General features: G+C 39.5%; 1 long non-coding RNA gene across 1 annotated transcript; it reads right to left on the reverse strand.

The window, feature by feature from the left end:
* Positions 1-1414: 1414 nt before the first annotated feature.
* LOC141623745 (uncharacterized) lies at positions 1415-3703 on the reverse strand. Its single transcript, XR_012533610.1, has 3 exons — positions 3497-3703; positions 3164-3258; positions 1415-1675 (listed from the first exon to the last, which is right to left on the reverse strand). It is a non-coding gene; the product is annotated as an uncharacterized LOC141623745 (long non-coding RNA).
* Between the last annotated feature and the right edge of the window lie 18989 nt (positions 3704-22692).

Below are 22692 nucleotides of genomic sequence, written 5' to 3' on the forward strand. Positions count from 1 at the left end.
ATATGAGAAAAATTATATTTATTAACTTTTCACTTTTAGATCTGAAATGGATAATAAAATGCAACATGTGACGTTTTTCCTTAGTCATGAAGTATGTTTTAGCAATTATTCACTAATTAAGTCCCTATTTATGCTATTTTTCATCAAAAATCCATAAATCATGCATGAAGACTTCATTATAGCCTATTATTTTACACACATCTTGTAAAATTTCATGTGACAACATACTAAATTTCTATGACCAGATTCGAAATATTTCTCATATTAACCTATTTTCCATCTAAATCCGATTTTAATCATGAAAAATCCATATTTCGAGCATAAAAACTCCAAAAATTTTGAAAATTTCCAGATCATCTAAAAATAATATATGTGAAAACATATCTAAAAACCACTGGAAAATTCAAAGTTTAACTAATTTTCGTCCAAAAATGACATTTTTAGCATAAAAATCACATTTTAATGCCAATATTATATAAAATGAACAATAAAATCCATAAATTAAACCAAAATATCCTAAAACATTTTAGGACCAGAAACTTTAACATGCATAATAAATTTCGTGATATATCATAATAAACACAAATTTATAAGTTTTGTATGTTAATCGTATAACTCGGAAAAACTATAACCGATTTGCATGCAAACGACCTTGTGCTCATGATACCGCTTGTTCAAAATCTATATCTCATTATAGAACATATTCATATATGTTTCAATTAATTTAGTCATAAAATTAATTTACAAATCTTATGCATGCAAACTTAAATTAAAAGAGAAGAAATCATTGTCCTTACTACATGATTTCGGTTTTATGGGCACCAACAAGATCTCCTTCTTGTTAGTTCTTGAGCTTTCCATATATAAGGATGATCCTCCAAAATTCCCAAAGTAGAGACTCTCCTCTTGATTGCACCCAAGACTATCCCTTATCCCCACTAAATAATATTAGCTAGATATTAGTTTAGTAGTTTACCTTAAAATTGATTACTAATACTCATATATTACATTAATAATTTTAGTAATCTTTTATGAACAATTTGGATAAAAAATCTCATGTTTTGATGAAGATAAAAAGAGAGAAAAAGAATAATGCATGAACTTGCATGTGATAATGTGTGAATGAAAATAAGAGAACTCATATTCTCTTGAAGAGGAGGAGGAGCACGGTTGGAGTGCCACAAATGCCAAGGATTAGAGAACGCCTTAGAGGCGTTCTCCAACTCAGCGTTCTCTAAAGCTTAGAGAACGGTTAAAGAGGCGTTTTCTATTCACAACCTTAGAGAACGGCTCAAATGAGCTTTAGAGAACACCCGATAAGCGTTCTCTTTTCCTAGGAAAAGAAAACGCTTGAGTAAGCGAACAGTTCTCTATCCTTTTTGTTTTTTTTAAAAAAAAATTAATATTCATGATATTTGAATAAAATTAATATATTTATTCTCATTAAAATCAAATACCAATACACTTGTTTCACAACCTGCAAATTAACTAAGTCCTACTCCGTATTACATAACTTCACAACATAGCAGCCTTCACAACATATCAGAGAATTTATTGTTTTCATGATTCTCTCTTGAAGAATTATAATTGGTAAATACACTAACAAAGGCAGCCTTCTCTCCGGACTTCGAGCTTTGTGAAGCAACGTGACGCGTTGTATTCAACGATTTTGTACCTGCACAACATCAAAATTCCAAATACTCGGTATAATAATACTCCGAACAACATAATGGGTTGTTACCGAAAAGCAAAGCAACGATGATTACAAGTAATATGATAACATAAGGCAAATGACACCATTGTAATACTCAATAAAGACAGACATGTTCATGTGAAAGAGTAACCATCTAGAGCAATAACATTAAACAATAACAGTAAACCTCTATATGATAAGTCAAGGCAAATGGCACCACCGACCAACAATTTTCTCATAATCTCTCTTGGGGTAAGAAAAAACAATCAAGAAAGAAGAATAGAAGATACAACATTCAAGTATGCCCACAAGTATTTTGATATATTAATGGCTTTTTGCTAAAACAAGTTGAAGATTATGATTCTAGTCCCTTAAAAATTAATATGGATAAGTTACTTCTTAATCTTAATGTTAGATGTACTTGCATTATAAGGGTTGAGGAATAAAGTTTGCCAAGAAGCAGCATTCCTATCTTAGCCCTTCTGTTTTTTATTTTAGTCAGTTGACAATTTTAAAATTCATGAGCATTCCTTACAATTGAAAGCCCCTAAAAAGGTAGAAAAGCTATCATTTTAACACCTTTGATCAAATGAAATGAAAAGCAGTTAAACTTTGATATCAACCTTTGACAAGAAATTAAATAGTAGGTGATTTCTATAAGATAGAAAAACAAGCAAGATAGGTATGAACCTTTTGCAAAAGCAGAAATTTCTAATTCTCGCAAAGCATGGTAAACCTCTACTCTACGCCTTGAAACTCCAGTTCAAGGAAAATATCCAATGCAATGGCCTTCGAATGTTGCTCAATGCGCAAAAGTAAGCTAAGTAGCTAACTCTATAGATCAATGCCCCAAGGATTCGGGAAAAAGTTCATTTTTGAGTTAATAGGAACTCAAATGTCGAAAAATGAAAACTCAATAAACACTACTAGGCATAAGCATTACTAGTCAAGACATCAACTTACAGCACACAAGTAGTCTCTGTTGAAAAAATTCTTTTGCTTGAAACAAGTAAATAAATGCATTAAACCTCCATTAGAGACTTGCAATAATCTTTAAAAAGTAAAGGAAAACAAAAATGGATAATACCATTGAATAATTTATTTAATTACAGAATTATTTGCTATAATAAACACTACATTAAGTAAAGACAATGAACTAACTATGACCATTAATACCTCTAAGGGATCTCACCAAACACACTTTTAATGGATGAAACGCACAGGAGAATTCTTAAGATGAATACTACTTTTGTCTCAATCATTTGTTTGCCTTTATAATTCTGTGCGAGGTCTTTTTAATCAAAGGCAAACAAGTGATTGAGACGGAGGGGTAATAGAATTGAATTAAATTCCAATAACATGACCATACATTAGATGTAATAGTCGTAATCCACATAAATGTTAGTCCATCAATCAAAAATCACTAGCAAATTAATAATCAAAACAATAAATCAAATGTAAATCACACACCAGAAGGTATTTTGTTGCACCAAGGATCTAAAAGGATGTCGAAACAACGCCTATAGATGAAAGCGGAATCGGTGCCGACGACAGTAGTGAAAGATCTGAGATACAATAGAGGACACAATCAAGAACCCAAATATCATATGAACCCTAACTCATCAGATTGATAATCAGCAATAATACTCATCTTCAATTTTCATTTTATCATAAATAAGACAACCAACTGTACTATCAACAACATCAACAATGAAAAACTAGTTGGTGGGAAAACCCTATATATTTAATACCAATTCGAATCGAAATCTGAAAAAAAATCGCATGTAAAGAGATTAAGAGAACCTGTAGTGGCTACGCAATTCGAGGGTCGAGAGGCGATCTTGGGTCGAGTGTCGAGTTGTTGAGAAGCCAAGTAAAGGAGAGCGGTTGATCATCGTCCGTCGAAGACTTGAAGTGAGAGACTTAGGGAGACTGGTGTATGGATCTGGTTGAGAGAGATGGAATTACTGGGTTTAATTTTTGTTTTCTTAACTTATTGGAGTAGCCGAGTAGTTTTACAGTGGTGCTTTACTTTTTTTTTTTATTCTTTTAATATTTTAATAATGAGTTTAGATAATGGTTAATATAAGGAGCGTTCTCTATTCTACTCTTACATAACGGTTCCTTAAGACAAACGTTCTCTATACTACGAGAGAACGGTTATTTAACTTAACCGTTCTCTATTAGGTGTTACTTATTCTTATTTTTGTAGTAGCTTTATGCTTTTTGGTCTACACAAGAAATAGGTGTGTAAGGCTATCATGCTATAGGTATGATTAGCTCTATTTTATCACATAAAATAAAACAACCATAATGCATTATATCTCCCTCCATTTCGGTCCACTTCTATAAAATGGACTACCATTTTATTTTGTCAATTTGTCATTTGTCACACAATATGTCACATGTAGTATGATACATGTTATTAATTAATTTAATGCATATTTATCACATAAATATCATTTTATGAATTAATTAAATTACATCCAATAATTTGACTAGTGATACTTGATCACATAAATAAAATGGGTCATGTAATTATAATTCACAATATCTTGTAATTATAACTAACCATTCATTCCTATCTCTATTGTTTCTCAAAAAATAAATAATTTTAGTAACAAAGCATTTTATTACTAAAATAAATCTTATTTAATCCCATTACAATAAGATATTTATTCTCTCTCACAAATCGAATTGTTCAATTTTAAGGAATTGATCAACATGCATCGTCATACAATTAATCAACTTTATAGATAAGGGCATCATCCTTTAGGTGTGACCGTAAGGGATCAACTGACCACCACCGTCCCACGACAGTAACGTCAAACTCTAGCAAGCCAATCGTTACCGATTAATGTTGATCAGTCGACTATATAATTGAATCATCCCTTACGTATTCTTTATATGAGATTTAATAATGATATTTAAATCATGTGATCGCACTATTGTTGAGGACACATTTCCCAACAGAATCCTCTTGGAATTCTAGTGATTACAAGTGAAGAATCTACCATAGATTGTTCACACCTCATTTCTCCAGTCGAAGATGAAATTCACGCAATAGAGAATGAAGGGAACTACTCTACCATTTCCCTAACCATCACCGATTTCATTGCATGGGCAAAAAGTGTGAATAGGCAAGTCATGGAACTAGAGAGTGCAGTGGCCACCCTACGTGATCCCAACGCAACACCTAAAGAACGTGCACCACTAGTCTTCTCTCAAAACACTACGATGCAAGAAGTAATAGCCATGGTTGATGAACTAGTCGACCAAACTATCCAATTGGAAGCTGGAATCATAAGAATGAGGGAACTTGCTGCCGTCAATGGAATATGGGCCAATGATGATGAAGATGAGTATCTCACTGAACACTACCTAGTCAAAATCAGTGAGCAAATAGTCCTAAATTGTGAAGATCAAGATGTAGACCACCTTACTCGTTCGGGACGCCCATACCAAAACACTTCTCATAATGGTCCCATAGCGAATGGTCTAGCCAATGTGGTCACACCAAATGATAACGAAGATGGCTCCACCGATCATTTGCTAAAGCAACTACAGAAGACAAAGGCTGATCTTTCAGTCTGGCAACTAGTGGCAAGCTCATTCCCACATCGCCAAGCTTTAGTGAAAGCCTTGGCCAAACTAAATGTGGCACATAACTCCACACCCGATGACGTAGTCAACTTGGTCTTCCAAGAATCACCAAAGCTAAGTAATCCTATTACTTTCTCGGATGAAGATTTGCCACCCTTTGGTGCTAGTCATAACTTGGCTCTTTATATCACTATCATTTGCTTAAAGAAGAATGTGCCAATGACTTTGGTAGATGATGGCTCGGCAGTTAATGTTATACCTTTGAAAACGGCATATAAACTGGGCATGAAAGAGTCAGATTGGACCCCCACCAACCAAGATGTTCGCGCATATGATGGTACACGACGAAAGGTAGTAGGAGTTGTTAACCTAACCATAGCCACAAGGCCAATTGAGCGAAAGGTTAGCTTCCAAATAGTGGACATTGAAGCATCCTTTAACATACTTCTGGGAAGACCTTGGATTCCCGCTTCCAAAGCGGTAACATCCACCCTCCACCAGAAAATCAAAATCCCACTAAATGGTAAAGTGGTGACGATCACTTCGTCACCGATCAAGGCAATAATCGAAAAGAAGTCAAGTAATCAAGTCCTTGTGGATCCAGTATATGAACTTGGGGGCTTCGATAGCATAAATGTCATAGAAAGTGAGTTGGCACCCTTATACTTCAATCCCTACTCTAATTTAGTGGTCAACCACATGCTCAAATCCCAGAGATAATTCCCGAGAATGCCTTTGAATCCTATCCGAAGGAACACTTTTGCACCCTACAAAGAAGGTAACTCACAAAGAATACCACTTGGACTAGGATACAAACCCACTAAAGAGGAAGTTCTCGAGATGCTCGCTCAAGTTCAAAACCGTAAGAATGTGGGAATCCAAATGCGACCCTACCTCCCTACCCTAAATGGATACTTTGTTAGGGAAGGAAGTCAAGATATGTTTCACGGATTTCCCGAACCTTGGCACTATCTCGAAAGAAAGCTAGCCGGAATCGAGATCTTTCACGATTGCTACTTCATTCTTCCAGAAACGGTTCCTACCGTCAAAACTCATCAAGCACCTTGCTTAGACGAACAAGCTGTTAGTCTATTATTTGAAGAAGATCAATTTGTTGGAGCCGCGCAGGATGAGATCATTACCATGATACTTTAAGACGATCACTTCAACCCTACCGCGTTAATCACAGAAACCAACACCAATCAGCAGAAAGGATGGAGAAAATCGATCATGTGGACAAACAATCAAGGAAGACTCTTCAAGCTCACCACTGGAGAAGGAGAGATGTTCAAAGGAGAACCAGAAGACGATGAATTCGAGTCAGAGTCAGAGTCGGAGTCTAGAGAAGTTCCTACAGAGTCTCCTCCTGTCGTCATTCCCACTCCCTTTGTTTCTCCTAGCTTAGCATCAAGTAGTAACAGTAGTTCGGAAAATGTCCCAACGGGTGTCTCTTTACCGCCACTGGCTATAGATCAGATGGATTCTTTGTTTCAACTTTTCTCAAACTTTAATATGAATAAATCAGGTTCTGCTTACTCTTCGTGTTATCTTGAATGCAATTCTATTTACGATGATACTGAGGATGACCCAGACCCAAACTTGATCGAGATACCTCCCTACATAGCCAAAGAAATACTACAAGAGGGGAAATGAGGACTAGTAATACAAAAAACTGAACCCATCAACGTAGGAACCGAACTAGAACCCCAAGAACTTAGGATAGGGACAACCTTGAGCCCTACCGAAAGGGCCAGTTTCATAGACCTCCTACACGAGTTCAATGGCGTTTTTGCTTGGTCCTACAAAGATATACCAGGGATCGACAGGGACATCGCGGAGCATATAATCCCAATCAAACCGGGTTTCAAACCCGTGAAACAGAAGCTTCGTCGAATGAGGACAAAATGGGCTCTGAAGATCAAAGAAGAAGTCGATAAACAGTTCAAAGCTGGGTTCATCAAAGTTTCCGAGTACTCAGACTGGGTAGCTAACATAGTACCCGTGCCCAAAAAGGATGGGAGAATCCGTGTTTATGTTGATTTTAGAGACTTAAACAAAGCGAGTCCTAAGGATGACTTTCCTCTACCACATATCGACATATTGGTGGATAATACAGCAGATCACGCGTTAATATCCTTCATGGATGGATACGCAGGATATAACCAGATCAAGATGGCCATAGAAGATATGCATAAGACCGCCTTCGTCACTCAATGGGAAACCTATTGCTACACGGTTATGCCGTTTGGGTTAATTAACGCCGGAGCTACATACCAACGCACCGTAACTACGCTCTTACATGACATGATGCATAAAGAAGTTGAGGTATACGTAGATGACAAGATTGTCAAGTCCAAGGATAGAGAGGGGCACATTACGAACCTTCGCAAATTCTTCTCAAGGCTACGGAAGTACAACATGAGGCTCAATCCTCAGAAATGCACATTCGGAGTAACATCTGGTAAACTCCTGGGATACGTTGTTAGCCAACGAGGAATAGAAATAGACCCTTCTAAGATCAAAGCTCTAATCGAAATGCCGCAACCTCAAACGGAGAAAGAAGTTAGAGGATTCTTAGGCAAGGCGCAATACATAAGTCGATTCATATCGAAACTTACCATGATCTGCGAAGCTATCTTCAAGAAGTTAAAGAAAATAGATCACACCATGTAGGATGATGACTGTCAGAAGGCTTTATGTGGGAAATATCGGTATACTTCATCAAGAAATTCGGATTATAACGAAATTATAATTATGAAATTACGAGTCATAAACGAAATTACATAAACAAAAGAGTAGAGATTAGAATTAACCTTCGGTCCTAGAAATTTGGCCTAAGAACAAATATCGAGATCGATATTCTCCTAATCGTTGCACCCAAAATGCTTTGAGAAATGCCTCTCCTTTTGCTAGAATGAGATCCCTAATTTCTAATGATTTTAGGGTTTTTTTTTTGTGATGTGAGAATTAGGTAAAAAAGCAGTAAGGAAAAATGATCCTCTCCTCCTCTTATGTAACCGTCCAAGAGAGAATAAGGGGAGGAAGATTTTTCTCTTTTTTTTTTCTTTGAGCCGTGTAACACCAAATAAGGAGAAAAAAATCTTCTTATTTTTGGTAGTTATCATAATGTATAAAAATGTGTATATAATTATCAATTATCATTTATGTCGTCATGTATTATTAAGTCCACACACAACAGTTTGTAGTCGATTTATTAATACCGGTCTGTCAACATTTATTATGACAATTTCGTATAATATATACATTAACTTTAAATATCGCATATTTATAATTTGCTAATTAAATATAACTGGTTACGTTTAATTATGAATTAACATCTTAATTCGTTTAAGCTAACATTATATACATTAATTAAATATAACAGTTTATATTCAATTTACGAATTAACAATTAATTTGTCTCAGCCGATATTATTTAATTGTATTAAATAATCGTCTCATCATCACATTGACTAACCTTTTAGTCAAATTTATGGACTAACCTTTTAGTCTTATAAGGCATCAATGTGATTATATTTTCATATAATCACATCTCTCAAACACATCCTTTAGGTGTGACTTTTAGGGACCAGTTGATCACCGCCATCAGTATGATAATAACGTCAAACTTCTAGCAAGCCAACCGTTATTAATAAACGTTAATCAACTGATAAAATACTAAGTATACTCTGTGAACCTATGAGAGATTTATTCACGTTATCACACTAACTGTGGACGACACTAGCTCCAACACTTTCGACCGAATCAAGGAAATACTAGCCAAACCACCAATGCTCATGCCACCTCAACGAGATCAACCTCTTGGTTTATATCTCACGGTAACTGAAATGACCATGGGCGCCATGCTAGCTCAAACCGTAGGAAAAGAAAAAAGAGCTATCTACTACCTTAGTAAGAAGTTCTTGGAGTACGAGTGCAAATACACACCGCTCGAGAAGACATGCCTCGCTCTTGTGTGGGCAACGAAGAAGGTACGCCATTACATGCTTAGCTACTCCGTCAAAATAGACTCCAAAATGGATCCTGTCAAATACCTCTTCGAGAAACCCGTTCTCAATGGACGCTTAGCAAGATGGACTTTGATGCTCTCAGAGTTCGATCTCAAGTATGTTCCTCTGAAAGTTATAAAAGGGCGTGCTGTTGCCGAATTCTTCGCAGAAAATCCCATTAATGATACACAAACAATAGACACCTGGTCGTTTCCGGATGAGGATATACTCCAAACCGATGTAGACTCCTGGGACCTTTATTTTGATGGAGCATCAAACTTAAGAGCATTTGGAATAGGAGTGTTGCTCATTTCTCCTGAAGGCGAGCATACACCAATCTCTGTCAAACTCGACTTCGAGGTGACAAATAACGTTGCAGAATACGAGGCTTGTCTCATCGGATTACAAGCAGCAGTAGGTTTAGGCATCAAGAATTTTCGAGTGCATGGGGATTCATCTTTGATCATCAACCAAATTACGGGATCTTGGAAAATCCGAAGTGAAAGCTTAGCACTCTATCAAGCCAGAATAGACCAAGTAGCCCAATTCTTCGATCAAGTAACCTACCTACACCTACCTCGAGAGGAGAATCAATTTGCAGATGCTCTTGCAAAACTTGCATCTTTGATTAATATGCCGGATAGCATGGTAGAAATGCCTTTATGCATCGATCGACGGTCAGAGCCAGCTTATGTGCACCAAATCACCGATGAAGAGGAAATCACGGAGGAACCTTGGTTCCAAGCGATCCTAAACTTCAAACTCAACGACACCTATCCACCAGATATGGACAAAAGAGGACAACGTGCTATACGCTTACTAGCTTCCCAATACGTCCTCATGCAAGGAGAATTATACAAAAGAACACCTCTTGGTGTAATCCTACGCTGTCTTGATCATTCACAGGCACGGAAAGTGATGGAAGAAGTACATGATGAAGAATGTGGCCCTCATATGAGTGGACCCATGATGGCAAAGAAAATCACACGTTTGGGGTATTATTGGACCACAATGGAATCCGATTGCATCAAATATGTAAGACATTGCCACAATTGCCAAATCTTCGGGAATGTGCAACATGTCCCTCCTTCATTGCTTTACACCATGACATCTCCCTGACCATTTTCTGCTTGAGGAATTGACATCATCGGTAAGATCACTCCAGCCGGAACAGGAGTTCACTGTTTCATCCTAGTAGCAATCGATTATTTCACCAAGTGAGTAGAAGCGGCTTCCTACACCAGTCATACAGCGAAGAACGTGGCAAAGTTCATACAAACCAACATCATCTGTCGATACGGTTGCCCAGATGAGATCATCAGTGACAATGGATCACATTTCCAAGCCGAGACTGAGCAATTGCTAGCCAAGTACAAAATCAAGCATCACCACTCCTCGCCATATAGACCACAAACTAATGGCGCGGTAGAGGCGGCAAACAAAAACGTTGTCACAATTCTTAAGAAAATGATTGACAACTATCGAGATTGGCCAAGCAAGATACCTTTCGCTTTATGCGGATATCGTACATCTGTTAGGACGCCCACTGGGGCCACCCCTTTCTATTTGACCTACGGCATGGAAGCTGTACAACCAGTCGAGCTAGAAATACCATCCTTACTTATTTTACTCGAAAGTCAAATCCCAGAAGCCGATTGGAAGAGGGATAGATATGAAGAACTCATCCTCCTAGATGAACGAAGATTGCGTGCATTACATAATGTGCAAACATATCAGGCATGTATCAAACGAGCCTTCAACAAAAGGGTTCAGCCAAATCAATTAAAGAAGGAGACTTGGTCCTCAAATCAATTAGAGCTCTTTTACCTGTCGATCCACGAGGAAAATTCAAACCCAATTGGGCCGGGCCATTTCTAGTCAAATCCATACTTCCAGGGGGTGCGGTTAGGATCACAGACTTAGATGGGAACGAATTTGCCAACCCGACAAACCTCGACCAACTGAAACGTTACTATGCCTAGAGTAGGAGCAAAAACGCGCCTCGCGTAACCTCACGTGTCGTTTTTGTGGCACGAAATAAACGGCCCCTGGCCAAGCTGAAATAAGCTAATGTCATCGTGCTCTTGCATTTTAACAATTTGTCATCCTCATATCATTAAATAAACTGAAATGCATTTTAGGAGTAAGTGAAAGCTCATGCTTATTTTCTAAGTTCATTACAAGCTCTTGCTTAGAACAATTATTCTTTTACATTTACTTGAACTACGCGCAAGGGTTTGATTTTATTTTTTAAGTGAATACGTAGGCAATCCTTCACAGGATACAACCCATTAATTATTTTAAATGTAAATAGAAGGACATTTGCAAATGCATTTGGAATTCGACAAGAATAATGATAGAAAATCGTAACGGTTTCATAACCAATCAACCTCTTTTATTTCATTTTAATAATAATATGCCACATAATATAAAATAAAAAATAGGCTAGGATTCTAAAAACCCCGCCTTCTTATTACAATAATAATAATAATAAATAATAATAAAGACTTAGGCTATTCTTCCATTTTCCCTTTGCCTTTGTCATTTTTATCATATTTCTTGTCTCGACCTCGAGCCGGACGCTCTTGCGCCACTTCCGACCTAATCACCAACGGTCTCTCTCGTGGTCTAGCCTTGCCATTCTTGTCAACCACCATCTCGACGACAGGAGAAGTCTTCGGTTTCTTCGAAGGATGAACAACTCGAAACCCGACTTCTTCCTCTCCCTCAGTCAGATGCTTCCCTTTCTCCTTTTCTACATCACGAACCTTGTAGTCAACAGGCTCGCGTCTCCTCAATCTCTCGCGCTCCTCCGGAGTAGTTGCTTTCCTCCACCGCAGATAGGAATCCGACACCCATAGAGCACTAACAGAAGAATTCAAGAACCATATATTCCTTTGAGCCTATTTGACGGCCCATTCTCTTCGACTCTCGATAAGGGCCACGGCAGTCTGCGGGACAATGTCAAGCTTCGGAATCGTCTGCTTCAATACAACCTGCCTCATCAACCTCTCCGGGAAGATGCATATCATAAACTCCATGCCAGGAATGCGCACAGACTGGGTATGATCCAAGGATGATACTCCAGAGACAGATTTAAGATGCCACCATGGTACGATCCATCTAATCAAGGGGCCATCGTCACTCTTCAATTTGTTTTCCCAATACTTGCAGACTCGAGTGAAGTCCATCATATAGAGCCTGCTCCTCATCGCGATTGAGCGAGCATGATAAGCAGGAACATTAACTGGGGGCTCGATCAATCGAAGACGCTCCATGAGCCAGACTTACCAAAAGCAGGTATTAGAAACAAAAAAAAACAAAAAGAAAAAAAAAAGAAAAAAAAAAGAAAAGAAAAAAAAAAGTTCTTTTACCTGCAATATGATGGGACTTCCCAGATAAGGAAGGTCACGGTTGGCTTTCCTGTTATCTAACCCCGACAGGATCTCTCCTAGGCACAGGCAAGCTGGGCTCCTGCGCAGCTCCATTTGCTCAATCAGGCTCAGATAACGAGGGTCACCTCTCAAATCCTCATCCACATGCCCCTGAAGGACATATACATGTATTAGGCAAAACCCGAATGCCCTTCGCCTGGCAACATAAGAGATAGTGGGATCTGCCCTATTGATAAATCGATCAATGAAGTCCAACATTCGCACTCCCTTTGAGGTCACAAAATGGTCCACCTCAGCTCTTGTCAACCCAAGCAAATCCCTAACCTTGTTCTTATATCCTTGAGAAGTAGAGGGAATAGCAGGAAAATGTTCCGGATCCCAACCACCAATCACAACAATTTCTTCGGGAAATGGGCAAATGTCGCCTCCGGGGAAGGCAAATACGAGCTAATTCGGGTCCTAATAATCAAGACAAGCATCTAGGAACGGTTTGACCACCTTGATCAACTTCAAGCTCAAAAGTGATCCAAAATTATAAGCACCCATGTCGTGTTTCTCCTCATTGCAGAACTCATTTGTCCATTCTTTTAGACGAATTTCGAGAGTATTGATGATGTATGCTTATTTTGGAGAGCTTTATGTAATAAGACGAAGGAAAGACGGAAGAATTATGAGAATAAAACCTCCCTCGACGTCTCTATTTATACTAAAAGCCGTTTCTTAAAATCCGTCAGGACGGATACCTTTGAGAACAGCGCGAGAAGCTGCTGCGCCTCTTCAAAGGGGACGACTCTTCTGCGCCTCTTCCTCAGCCTTGTTTCTGTGTTTTTCCGCGTTGGATCTTTCCTAATTCCTCAAATAATAATTTCCTATTCATACGGGTTATTATTTTGGTAAATCCGTCAAATTGCCATGTTTCGTGTTTCCTAATTCCACGGGCGCGCATTTCGAGGCGATATCGACATTTTCGTCATCTTAGCACGCTTATCCATTTCTTTTTTTTATATTTTCTTTTGGGGAATCATTTCACCAATTTAATTTATTCATTTTCAAACTTATACATTTATTTTTAATTTTCTTTTTGGGGAATCATTTCACTCCCGTTTCACATTACATTTCAAACTTATATGTTTCTATTTTTTCCTTTTTTTTGGGGGTAGCCCTCCCTACCGTCCGGTAATTTCCGGCAATTTTTTTGCATTTCCGAGTCGTTATTTTGCGCTAATTTAGGCCATGTGTACAAATGTATGTTCTATGTGATTTCTGTGTAAATTTCGGCAGCATGATGGCATAAACCGTCATCTACTAAACCTGTTCAAAGCTAACCTGCTGGTACAAACAAAGAAACCCAGCAGCAAAGGCACTCAGGCCATCATATATACAACCAAGAGGGGATATGTACACCAAACTCGGGGCTCGAGCCCCAAAACAAAATCCGAATGTCCAAAATGTGGGTCCTAAAAATGTACAAAATGTGCAAAATACAGTCAAAAACACACAAAAACAACAAGCAAACTACTGCTGGTCGCCGCGTAGCTCAGCAACTCTCGCCTCGAGAGCAGCAACCTCGGCATCGCGGACCTCAAGCTCCTTTAGCAGGCGAGCTGTCTCCTCCCGGGACTGGGCAAGCTCTCGCTCCAGCTCACGCTCCCTCTGCAAACGACAAGAATTGGCTCATGTCAATCATTTCAAGCATAAGGAAAGTTAGAAAATTCGAAAGTGAAGTAAACGGAAGGTTCATACCTGACGTCCTCGGCTGCCAGGAAGTGCCTCGACGGCAGTAGCCCGCAGCCGGTTGGCTACCCTCCACAAAGCCACGAACCGGGATGGCGCAACCTGCATTTCGAAAGAAGAGATTCTTAAATGATTGGACAGACTCAAGCAAATGTGTTCTTACACAAAATTATACAAGTTAGGAGACTCACCCTCCGAATCAGATGCTGCCACTCGTCCAGGCCAGCATCTCTCACCGCCGCATCAAAGTCGCGAAGCTCGGAGATCGTCGTCATCCCCATCGTGTCGGTGTACTCAAGGGTCTCGGGGTACTCCGGGGGCTCGATGCCCGCCGCCTCGACCTCCTGCAAAGTCAAATGATTTCCATTAACCGATGATCATTCATCGTGTTCTCAAAATGATCAAAAGTAAGAGTAACACACTTACCACGACCGGCCAGTACGCCAGTCTCCCGTAGAGGAACGCCGAATAGTCCTCGCCCGGAAGAAGGAGGGCATCACCACCAACGCCTGCCAGGTCAGCCTCTCAAGGCTCCCTGAACATCGTCCGAGGAGGATCTATAGGAATCGTCAAGATATCCCGAGAGCACTGTCGAGCCAAACGCTCGCCCAAGTACCACACATGACCCATCGACGTCCTAAGCAGCAACCGGCTCGAGCTCCTAGGGCGAAGAACCTCAGCCACAAAGGGAGGACCGACAGTGTAGTCCACCCAAGGCCTGGGCACCCACTAAGAAAAGCAAATGAAGGGTCATTCTTATGATCAGTTCTAAAAAGTAAAGAAGAAAGACAAACAACGGAAGGTGAAGTACTCACGACATCCAACTGAAGAGCGTTCACCTCCCGTCGACAGACGTCGTGAAAGGAACTCCGGCTCCTCGTACGACACATCACCCAATCCCTCACAATGGGATATGCCCTCTCCACCGGCTCTGTCCTCTTGGGCGCGAGGCCCGGAAAGTAGGAGTACATCCACGCCTGTAAAACAAGATAGTCAATAACGATCTTTCGTGATTCGATAAGAAAAGGAAATGATCTTTCATGAAATGAAATGAAGGTTCCTACCTCCAACAACATTCCAGGGCCAACATCGGCAGGAGAAGTCCCCTTCTCCATCAACTCCAGACGAACCATGGCCCTCATAAAGCGAATGAGGACCGCAAAACCAGCAGTGACCTAGTCCCAACGGCCTAGGTCGCTCAGGTCAGAAAGAAAGGGAAGGAGCTTCGTCGATAGCCTCTCTCCCTTGTCTCTGAGGTAGATCGAAGACAGGAATCACCAGAGCCACAAACGGACTCTCTGCTCTGTAGTACAGGGAGGAGAAGCCGTCTCCCCCCTCCCTCGATCACCACCATCGCCGGGGTCTTCCTCGCAAAATAGTCCCGGGCGTAAGAACTAGGCACCAACCCGGGTACCGCAGCAGCCTTCGGCATCAAGTTCCAGCCGATCAATCTCCTAGCCTCAGCTGAGTCTACCCTCGTGGGCTCATGGCTGTCTCTGGCCACTCCACCACCTCAGTCCCACACGGAAAACCAGAAATCATTCCGTAATCCTCCAACGTGACCCCCACCTCGCCAAAAGGCATGTGAAATGTAGAGGTCGTGTCCCAAAACTGGTCCAAGAAAGCTCAGACCAGGCTGAGGTTAGCCCGAAGCTTCCTCCTCGTGATATCCCTCCAAGCTTGCACCAAAGCACCGAACGTTCCTCGCTCGATGATGGCTCGTTCCTCAGCCGACAGCCTCTCGTAGTACCCCATCGTCGTCATGTAGCCCGAGAATGATCTGATGTTCCCGGCCTCCTACTTGGATTCGAAACAAAAGCTATCTTTAGCTTGAATGAAAAAGAAAAGGAATAACAAGAAGAAATATAAGAAGATGAATGAGGAGTGATGAATTTTATTTACCAAGCTCTTCACCGTCCTGTAGGACAGGTGACCCTCTGCAGCCCAAAGTAGGTGCCTGCTATCCCAAGTCTCAGCCCACGCAGGTGCTCCCCTCAGTTGGCGACTACCCCGTCCAACGTTGGCCCGTCTCGGGGCCTCCTCCTCCTCAACAGCCTCCTCCTCAAGGACCTCATCCTCAGCAGCCGTCACCGCGGCGGTAAACGCCTGCTCTAACGCCTCCTCAAGCAAACGAGAAGGGTTAATAGCAGTATCAACGTCCATGGGAGCTCTCCCTGACGTAGAAGCCTCATCACCTGCAAAATTAAAGTGAATTTAGGCCTCGTCAAGTGACGACAAGCCTTAATTAGGGGATTTTTTACGAGTTTTCGGAGCTCCGAAATCTCTCTTTTCTCGCCATATTTGGCAATTTTTCCCACAAACCCGACCGTTTATGTGGTAATTTGGGTCAAGTCAAGCCTAAGTTGAAGCCTAGTCATGAGTTCGAGTCGGAATTTCGACAGCATTTTGTAAAACGACGATTATGCCCTAGGAAAATGCCCTGAAAAAGCCGTTACAAATCAAAATTTTGAGATTATAGGAAGTTTACCCATCATATAAGGACTCCAAATATCAAGTTTCGTCACAAATGGGTAATCCTAAGGCTATTTTCGAAGCGATTTACGGTTTAGCTGTGAAACCGTCTCAATTTCACTCAAATGCTCAAAACCCAACGAAAATTCGAAACAAATACATGGTTATGATCCTTATACTACCAATTAGCCATTTACAAAGTCGATTTTTCAAGGCAAAATCATTTGGGGGAAATGCCCCAAATTTTCGACATAATTAGGGTTGAAACCCTTAATTTGTCGGTCAAATTTGATCAATTATAGAAGATTAATGCAAGAATAATACACATAACTCGATTAGTCATGGAAAATGCAAGTTTTTGATCAAATTTTGACGAGAAATGGTTGGAATTTGAGAGAGAATTTAGAGAATTTGTGTTTCGAAATAATGAAACAAAACCCTTGTTTCGTCGGGTTTTTACCCAGGAATGCCACGTCCAGGAAAAGACGCAGCAGGTGCTGCGCCTCTTCCAAGGGACGCAGCTCTTGCTGCGCCTCTTCCGCAGTTTCCCTCGATATGAATTTTCGAAGATTCGTTATAAGTTCGTTATTTCGTGGGCCCATCTTTGGTGCGCCTCTTCCTTGGTGCCATATCACATATTTGGTCCATTTGACATTTATTCTTCGCCCGGACCCGTATTTCCAAGCCAACTGCAAATTGTCGCCATATTTTTACCAAGACCTTGCTTGTCACTACGAGCGATTCTTCTTTGACAGGTGTTTCGACAAGCCTCTATTATGTTCCCCCAGCGAGAGTACACGGACATGCAATCCCTCTCGAGACATGGAGATCAGTTCCCGATTATGTTCCCCCCAGCGAGAGTTCACGGACAGGCAATCGTCCCTCTCGATACATGGAGATCAACATCGAACCTAAGCTCTTCCGAAGTTTGGTTGAAGCCGACCCAAGCAGATTTCTCCTAGTAGTTCCTGACTACGTCCTGCTGCCTCCTCCCAATATCGCGTTCTGTTTCCCCTGGAGTTTCAAGGAATTTCAGGTATGGTCTCTTCTTATGGCTGGCGAGCCTCCTTACGTAGTCTAATGGACTTTAAACGACCCTCCCCGATAGTCGACAGACTCTAAAATGTTCCCGACGATAGGTCCTTGGCTTAGACCCCTTGAGCCGCTTCGCGTCGCCATAGTCGTCAGGTTGTAATCTTCGATTGACCTGATCGCTATACTTTTACTTTCGCCTTGTCCAAGCCTCAGTCAAAGTGGGGGCTCTGTAGATACCTCATTTCTGCACCTCCCGCAAACCACCCGATGATGATTGGGCTGCATGTTTGGTATACGGAACGATTTATGACAGTTCGTAAGTTTATCGTCAAGTGATCGCTCAAACACTTGTGTCTACCTCTTAATTGTCATCTACGTACCGATACGATCATTTTGGCAGTAATTAGAGTACATTTGTAGTCCGGGTCAAAAAACCGTCTTCATTTTCTAATAACCGAGTCAGAATGTTCTGGAATGTTCCGGATATTTCTATTCCATATTTTCCAATCTTTTGATTTTTGGTAAAATATCTCCCATAATATTCACACAAAATATTAAGGAAACGAGATTAATCCGCTATTCCATAATAGAAACGCGGAAATCTTTCTTCCGCAGGAGGAAACCACTGAGGAAAGGACGCAGCAAGTGCTGCGCCTCTTCCTTAGTCCTTTTATGTGTATTTTCCGTATCTTTTGGAGATTCACTTCCAAAGTTTCTCCGAAAACCCTATTTCCTCCGTGTCATTAGTATAAATAGATACCTTCGGTCTCTCATATTTCTCACGCGAGTGTCCGCCCTTCTCTTCTCCCTTTGCATTCTAGACCATGTTCTTACTTTTTGGCGTCTACGTTCTTGAACTTTCGACCACGTAAGCTCGGATCCTTCTGAGTACCAGCCTCGTTTTGCATGACCGACCAATTTGGCCAACTTCACATCAATCAACTTTAATCAATCTTGTTCGTTTTCCTCCTATAGGCACTTTCGTCTACATTCAAGTCGAGCATCACTAAACGTTAACTTAGTTCATCTCGTTTCGTCAAACATGTAAGTCTGAGGGTGTAAATCCTTCCTTTGTTTATTGTTCTTTATTATTGTAATTAATATTGTAAGATTTATGTCGAAAATATGCTTAGAACCGATTTGTAAAACCTTGTTTTAAAACCCTTTTTACGGATTATCAGAAGACAACCGTCGAGAAAGGACGCAAAGAATCGCTGCGCTCTCTCGAAGGACGAGCACTGCCTGCGCCTCTTCGTGAGGCTGCCGCAGTTCCTGCTTCCTTTCTTCTTCCTTCGTCTTCTGTTCGTCCTATTGTTTTATTTCGTCTTCAATTGTTCATTGTTTCATTAACATAATAATTTGAGTATGATACTTTTTACATGTAAATAGATCGTTAATAACTTATCATCATTAAAATCCCGACTTAAATCCCTTATAATTCATATTTGCGGGTTTTCGTCATAAAATCAATTCGGGTTTTAGAGATTCGATTTACCCATATTGAATATCTGGAATTTATCTTTGATATATTTGTATCTGTTATTTACCGTCACCATCATTAATTCATCATTAATAATCTGTTTAGTCCAATTAATTTGATTAGTTTGTCTAATTTGTATTTAATCTAATTAATCTTGTAAATATTCATTCTAATTAGTTTCATTCATGTTTTATCAATTTTATGACCTCATTCACATGTAAATAATATGTTAATCACTTTCATTCGAGTCAATTATTCATAATCGACCATTAAATTCACCAATGAACATTAACGAGATGCGGTTAAAACACGGCGAACTCAACCCGAATGCAGACGCATGATCTGCTGCGCCTCTTCCAAGGAACGCAGCTCTGTTGCGCCTGTTCCCGGTTGATTTATGTCCCTGAACTCCCGTTTCTGCTTTGACTTAGTTTTATTTACGTGTTTTAATTTAATATTACTCGTATTATCACCCATAATCTGTTTGTTTATTTATTTATTCTTTCTTTTCTAAAACCATCCGTTTGAAATGTATTTTCGACATAAATAATTAATCCAATGTAATTATTGTAATTTTCTTTATTGTATTTTTATTTTATTTATTTTATTGCATTGCTTGTATGCTCTCACATGCAATTAACCTAAATTTCTACCTCGACGTTAATTGTATGTTAAATTACTTGTTCACCGACTTAGTTAATTCTCACATGCTAGGATTAATTTATTGGATGTTGCATTGCATGCATGTAATCGACAATATATCGAGTATAGACAACTTCCCTAATCATTAGTAGAGGCCGCTATCGAGGCGGGCGGGATTAGGTGTTCGATCAAAAGAGCTTCCTAATACGTACCCTCACCCCTTACTCCAGATCTCTGTGAACATCCGTGTTCATTGGCATCCACAAGAGTCATTCTAGACATAGAATGCTAAGGGTAACGAGTTCTTGGTGTTCATGTCACTACTTTGTGTCTTAACATGACACGAGGTATTCGAACGGTTTCCAATTTTTCACAATAAATTGGTGGCGACTCCACAAATGCAAACAAACAGAAAAGCTTGCTTCACTTTTCGCCCCCGTGGGCCCGCGTCCACAGAAAGTCATCGATGGAGATTGCGAGTTCGGACTCATTTACAACCGCATGCAACACATTCTTCTTAATTGAAACCGAAGCATAAAATTGGATTACCTCAATAGGATAAATTGGACCGATCATGGTACAAATCTGAAAGGATACCATACCCTCTAATTAAACTCATTTAATTAATAATCTAATTTACTCTTTAAAACTAGATTTTTATCTTATGCATGCATAACAAAATATTAAACAAAGATAAGAAGAATGCTTCTTACAATATGGAAATCGGATTTTAAGGGCACAAGTAAGAACTCCTTTCCTACTTGTTCTTGAGCTTAAAATAAATGGATGATCCTTCTTGTCTCAATAATGTGAGAACCTCCTTTCAATGTCACCAAGACAACCCCCTTAAAACTACTAAATAATTAACTAGATTAGTTTAGTAGCTAACCTTAAAATATAATCTAATATTATTTTCTATTACTACTCCTAGTAACTTGAATATTAGATATTAGAACAATAATTTTCTCAAACTTATTTCTAGAGAAAAAGGAAGAGTAAGAAGTGTGGAAAGACTAAGAATGAATAATGTGAGAAAATAAGAACAATTCTTATTCTCATAAGAGGGGCATCAAACCGGTGGGGGCCAAGGGCCAAGGGAGCCAATGCATGCCATTTTGCTTTTGCAATTGTTCTTCTCAAAAACTACTAGGGTGTAGATTAGGTTAGAATCATAATCATTGTGTTTTCCACTAATTAAAACAATTCAACCATTTCTTCCCATTTACCTCATAAAACCTGTTTTATGTATAATATGGAGTCCATTTTATTTTTGTCAATTTGTCATTATGTCATATAATGTGTGACATGTGACATATAACATGTTATTAATAATATTAATGCATATTTAACAATTAAATATCATTACATATATTAATTTAATTATATACAATAATCGACTAGTAATTCACAATTACAAGTAAATAAAATGGTCCATGTTAATATAATCTACAACATATTACAATTATAATTAACCGTTCATTCTTATTTTAATTGTTTCATAAACAAAAATTTTAGTAATATAACATCTTAATTACTAAAACGAATCTCATTTAATCGAATTACCATAAGATTCATTCTTACTCACATTCGTGAATTGTTCCATTTTAAGGAATTAATTAATCTGTATCAAAATACAATTAATTAATTTTATCTATTAAGGGAATCGTCCTTTAGGTGTGACCTTAAGGGATCAACTGATCACCACCGTATAAACGACAGTAATGTCAAAATCTAGTCAGCCAATCATTATCGATTAATGTTGACCAATTGAATTATAAAATGAATCATCCCTTTACGTATTCTTATTATGAGTTTCAATAATGTGATCGCACTATTGTTGAGGACACATACTCCAACAATCTCCCACTTGTCCGAGACAAGTGTGTGTCACCAATTCTCTTGTCCTATTACAATCTCCCACTCAATGCAAGGTGTCTTGCAGGTCGTTCTTGCAAGTGATCATATCAAGAGTGGTTTCCTCGATCTGGAGAGTAACTGTCTGACCGGAATTATCTACCATAGATACTTTCCGAGCTTGGCCACAACATTTCCAGTTCACTACTCCTCGAGTGGCCCTGAGATTTTTAAATAACCCTGACAAGGGGATGGACAATTCCTATGCACTATTCCCTTTATTTAGCCACAGCTCATCATGACCCAAGAGATGCCCATTTGACCTCATTTACGAAAGTCATAGAGCATAACTCAAAGTCACTCAAAATCTTTGCCAACTTGGGCGAATAGTCTTTAGTCAAAGAATTGACTCAAAAGAATACTATAGTAGATCTTGCCACGACCAGGCTATATATGAATTACCAGAACTCTATAAGCGGTGACTGCCCGACAGAGTGTCCCTTACAGTCTGCCTATATGATCGACTAGTCATCTCTTATGACCCTATGACACTTGAACTTACCATCAATCGCATCACACTCTAGTCACTTGGAGACGTCACTTCATATAAGTGACTAGGGGCCAATACTATGTTAATCCAGTTCACTTAAATAGGGTTCAATATTGTCTGGACAACCTATTTGGAAAACGAAGTATTATAAGAAAAGAGTTTTGAATAAAACTCAAACGACGAATGTACTATCACATATGTAAAATTGATACTATATCAATTACT

This window comes from Silene latifolia, chromosome X (genome assembly GCF_048544455.1).
Source record: "Silene latifolia isolate original U9 population chromosome X, ASM4854445v1, whole genome shotgun sequence".
Lineage (NCBI taxonomy): Eukaryota > Viridiplantae > Streptophyta > Magnoliopsida > Caryophyllales > Caryophyllaceae > Silene > Silene latifolia.